This window comes from Hypanus sabinus, chromosome 2 (assembly GCF_030144855.1).
Source record: "Hypanus sabinus isolate sHypSab1 chromosome 2, sHypSab1.hap1, whole genome shotgun sequence".
In the NCBI taxonomy this organism is placed as follows: Eukaryota; Metazoa; Chordata; class Chondrichthyes; order Myliobatiformes; family Dasyatidae; genus Hypanus; species Hypanus sabinus.
The window spans coordinates 115471827-115477826 of NC_082707.1; positions in this window are offsets into that span (position 1 = coordinate 115471827).

Genomic DNA, 6000 nt, shown 5'->3' on the forward strand with positions numbered 1-6000 from the left:
ATCACATCTTGTAAACACTTTCTGTAGCCAGCTAAGGGTCTTTCAATTCTTGTTTGGGGGATTTTCGCCCATTCTTCCTTGCAAAAGGCTTCTAGTTCTGTGAGATCCTTGGGCTGTCTTGCATGCACTGCTCTTTTGCGGTCTATCCACAGATTTTTGATGATGTTTAGGTCAGGGGACTGTGAGGGCCACAGCAAAACCTTCAGCTTGCGCCTCTTGACATAGTCCATTGTGGGTTTTGAGGTGAGTTTAGGGTCATTATCCAGTTGTAGAAGTCATCCTCTTTTCATCTTCAGCTTTTTTACAGATAGTGTGATGTTTGCTTCCAGAATTTGCTGGTATTGAATTGAATTAATTCTTCCCTCTACCAGTGAAAAGTTCCCCGTGCCACTGGCTGCAACACAAGCCCAAAGCATGATCAATCCACCCCCGTGCTTAACAGTTGGAGAGGTGTTCTTTTCATGAAATTCTACACCCTTTTTTCTCCAAACATACCTTTGCTCATTTAGGCCAAAAAGTTCTATTTTAACTTCATCAGTCCACAGGATGTCACAATGTGGGGGCAAGGGTGCTGGGGGGGTGGAGGACTCAAATGCAGGACACAAAACACTGTTTTCTAGGGTTAGCCAAATAGAGTTTATTACTAGTTACAAGGAGAGCCGAGATGCAAGGATAGAACAGAGAGAAATCAAGGCGAGCAAAGTGGAAGTGGGAATAAGCCTGATGGACAAGGACTCAGGGTCTGGGCTAGGACGAAGCTTGGGGATCAGAGCCAGGATTTGGAGCTCAAGGATCAGAGCCAGGACTCAGAACATGGACCTTGGAGCCAGGACTTGATACTTGAACACAGGACATAGAACTGGGACACCTCCTCACACACAGGGCATGGAGTCGGGACCCTGCTTATTCACGGGACAGACTCAGACACAGGACATAAACCACTGAGCCGGGAATCCTTCTTAAACGCGGGACAGAGTCGGGACTCTTCTTGACACAGGGTCAGGACCCTTCTAGGGTACAGGGCCGGGACTCCTTTTAAACACAGGACATGGATACGGAGACCACACTACGATAGACAGTACTATAACTGGGCACAAGTTTGCTCCAAGCAGCCGTGTGCTCTTGACTCTCCCTGGCGGGTTAATCTTGCCAGAAAGCTCTGTTGGCACTTGCTTCGGGAGGAGACTTGGCTTGCTCCAGCAAGAAGCTTAGTTGGCTCTGGCTAGATGACTTTGGCTCGCACTAGCTTTAGTTAATGCTCCATAACGCTCTCGCCCCAAACAGCTGAAGCTGGAGACTTATAAACTGCCAGTTCGGTCGAGAGTAAATTGCATTTAATCACCAAGACCCAGGGACACGGGAAAACAGGGAATTAAAGGGAAACAAGGAGACAACGGTCCACATCAGAACACAAACAAAGTAAATTTAAAGGGAACCCAATCCGGACCATGACACAGGACTTATATACAAAATGCATCCGGCTTGTTTAGATGTTCCTTTGCAAACTTCTGACACTGTATTTTGTGGTGAGGATGCAGGAAAGGTTTTCTTCTGATGACTCTTCCATGAAGGTCATATTTGTGCAGGTGTTGCTGCACAGTAGAACAGTGCACCACCACTCCAGAGTCTGCTAAATCTTCCTGAAGGTATTTTGCAGTCAAACGGGGGTTTTGATTTGCCTTTCTAGCAATTCTACGAGTAGTTCTCTTGGAAAAATTTCTTGGTCTTCCAGACCTCAGCTTGACCTCCACAGTTCATGTTAACTGCCATTTCTTAATTACATTACGAACTGAGGAAATGGCAACCTGAAAATGCTTTGCTATCTTCTTATAGCCTTCTCCTGCTTTGTGGGCATCATTTATTTTAATTTTCAGACCGCTAGGCAGCTGCTTAGAGGAGCCCATGGCTGCTGATTGTTGGGACAAGGTTTGAGGAGTCAGGATATTTATAAAGCTTTGAAATTTGCATCACCTGGCCTTTCCTAACAATGACTGTGAACAAGCCATAGCCCTAACAAGCCAAATAAGGTCTGGGACCTTGGTAAAAGTTATCTGAGAACTTAAAACTCTTGGAGTGCCCAAACTTTTGCATGGTGCTCCTTTCCTTTATTTCCTCTCTAAAACTGTACAAAACAAAAATAAAACACTAATCATGTTTAAAATGTTGAAAAGAATGTTTCATCTTTAACTTTATGACTTTTGGAGATCAGTTCAACTTCTACACAGTTAACCATTCACAATAACAGAAACTTTGACCAGGACTGCCCAAAACTCTGCATGCGACTGTATAACTCCCATCAGAGGTGTATAAACAAACCCATCAGGGACTGTATATAACTCCTATAAGGGTCTGTACATAACTCGCATCAGGGTCTGTATATAACACTCATCAGGGACTGTACATAACTCCCCTCAGAGTCTGTATATAACTCGCATCAGGATCTGTACATAACTCCCATCAGAGACCGTAAATAACTCCCATCAGGGTCTGTATAAAACTCCCATCAGGGACTGTACATGACTCCCATCGGGATCTGCAGATAACTCCCCTCAGGGTCTGCATATAACTCCTCTCAGGGACAGACAGAACACCCATCAGGGTCTGTATATAACTCCCATCAGGGACTGTAATACCTACCATCAGCGTCTGTAGATAACTCCCCTCAGAGTCTGCATATAATTCCCCTCAGGGACTGTACAGAACACACATCAGGGTCTGTATATCACTCCCCACAGGGACTGTAATACCTCCCATCAGGGGCTATAGATAACTCCCCTTAGGGTCTACATATAACCCCTCAGGGACTATAAATACCTCCCATCAGGGTCTGTATATCACTCCCCACAGGGTCTGCATATAACTCGCCTCAGGGACTGTACAGAACACCCATCAGGGTCTGTATATAACCCATCACAGTCTGTACATCACTCCCATCGGGGTCTGTATATAACCCACATCAGGGTCTGTAGATAACTCCCCTCAGGGTCTGCATATAACTCCCCTCAGGGACTGTACAGAACTCCCCTCAGGGTCTGTTTATAACTCACGACAGTTCTGTAAATAACTCCCCTCATGGTCTGTATATAACTCCCATCGGGGTCTGTATATAACTCCCATCGGGGTCTGTTCATGACTCCCCTCAGGGTCCATACATATCTACCATCAGGGTCTGTATATAACTCACATTAGGGTATGTATATAACTCTCCTCAGGGTCTGTACATAACTCACTTCAGAAGCTGTATTTAACACCCATTAGAGACTGTATATAACTCACATCAGAGACTACATAACTCCCCTCAGGGTCTGTATATACCTCCCATTGGGGTCTGCAGATAATTCCCCTCGGGGTCTGCATATAACTCCCCTCAGGGACTGTACAGAACACCCATCAGAGTCTGAATATAACTCCAATCAGGCACTGCATATACGACCCATTGGGGTCTGTAGATAATTCCCCTCAGAGTCTGCATATAACGTCCCTCAGGGACTGTACAGAACACTCATCAGGGACTATATAATTCCCCTCAGGGACTACATGTAATTCCCCTCAGGGACTGTACAGAACACCCATCAGGGACTGTATATAACTCCCATCAGGGACTGTATATACCTCCCATCGGGGTCTGTAGATAACCCCTCAGGGTCTGCATATAACTGCACTCAGGGACTGTACAGAACACCCATCAGGGTCTGTATATCACTCCCATCAGGGTCTGTATATAACTCCCCTGAGAGTCTGTATATAACTCCGCTCATGGTCTGTATATTACTCCCATCTGGGTCTGTTCATGACTACCCTCAGGGTCCGTAGATATCTCCCATCAGGGTCTGTATATAATTCACATTGGGGTATGTATATAACTCCCATCAGGGACTGTATATACCTCCCATCGGGGTCTGTAGATAACCCCTCAGAGTCTGCATATAACGTCCCTCAGGGACTGTACAGAACACTCATCAGGGACTATATAATTCCCCTCAGGGACTACATGTAATTCCCCTCAGGGACTGTACAGAACACCCATCACCATATACAGGGTCTGTATATAACTCCCATCAGGGACTTTAATACCTCCCATCAGGCTCTGTATTTAACTCTCCTCAGGGTCTGCATGTAACTCCCCTCAGGGACCGTACAGAATGCCCATCAGGGTCTGTATATAACTCCCCTCAGGGACTGTAATACCTCCCATCAGGGTCTGTATATAACTCCCCTGAGAGACTATACAGAACTCCCATCAGGGTCTGTATATAACACCCATCAGGGTCTGCATATAACTCCCATCAATGTCTGTACATAACTCTCCCAGGGTCTGCATATAACTCCCCTCAGGGACAGTACAGAACACCCATCAGGGACTGTATATAACTCCCATCAATGTCTGTACATAACTCTCCCAGGGTCTGCATATAACTCCCCTCAGGGACTGTACAGAACACCCATCAGGGACTGTATATAACTCTCATCAGGGACTGTATATTCCTCCCATCGGGGTCTGTAGATAACCCCTCAGGGTCTGCATATAACTCCCCAAGGGACTGTACAGAATACACATCAGGGTCTGTATATAATTTCCATCAGGGACTGCACATACATCCCATCAGGGTCTGTATATCACTCCCCTCAGGGACTGTAATACCTCCCATCAGGGGCTGTAGATAACTCCCATCAGGGACTGTAATACCTCCCATCAGGGTCTGTATATAAAACTCCCCTCAGGGACTGTACAGAACACCCATCAGGGTTTGTATATAACTCCCCTCAGGGACTGCACTGAACACCCATCAGGGTCTGTATATAACTCCAATCAGGGACTGTATATACCTCCCATTGGGGTCTGTAGATAACTCCCCTTGGAGTCTGCATATAATGCCCCTCAGGGCCTGTACAGAACACCCATCAGGGTCTGTATATAACTCCCATCAGGGACTGTATATACCTCCCATCAGGGTCTGTATATAACTCCCCTCAGGGACTGCACAGAACACCCATCAGGGTCTGTATATAACTCCCATCAGGGTCTGCACATAACTCCCATCAGGGTCTGTACATAACTCCCATCAGGGTCTGTATATAACGCCCATCAGGGTCTATACATAACTCCCCTCAGGGTCTGTATATAACTCCCCTCAGGGACTGCACAGAACACCCATCAGGGTCTGTATATAACTCCCATCAGGGTCTGCACATAACTCCCATCAGGGTCTGCACATAACTCCCATCAGGGTCTGTACATAACTCCCATCAGGGTCTGTATATAACGCCCATCAGGGTCTATACATAACTCCCCTCAGGGTCTGTATATAACTCCCCTCAGAGACTGTAATACCTCCTATCAGGGTCTGTACATAACTCCCCTCAGGGACTGTAATACCTCCCATCAGGGTCTGTATATAACTCCCTTCAGAGACTGTACATAACTCTCATCAAGGTCTGTATATAGCTCCCCTCAGGGTCTGCATATAACTCCTCTCAGGTACTGTAATACCTCCCATCAGGGTCTGTATATAAATTCCCTTAGGGACTGTACAGAACACCCATCAGGGTCTGTATATTACTCCCCTCAGGGTCTCTATATAACTCCCCTCAGGGTCTGTATACAACTCCCATCAGGTACAGTAATACCTCCCATCAGGGTCTGTATATAACTCCCCTCAGAGACTGTACAAAACTCTCTTTAAAGTCTGTATATAGCTCCTCTCAGGGACTGTATATAACTCCTATCAGAGACTGTAAATAACTCCCATCAGCGTCTGCATAAAACTCCCATCACGGTCTGTCCATAGCTCCCTTTGAGGTCTGTATAAAACTTCCATCAGAGACTATACATAATACCCATCAGGGACTGTACAGAACTCCCCTCAGGGTTTGTTTATAACTCACGACAGTTCTGTGAATAACTCCCATCAGGGTCTGCACATAACTCCCATCGGGGTCTGTACGTAACTCACCTCAGGGTCTGTATGTAACTCCCATCAGGGTCTGTACATAACTCCC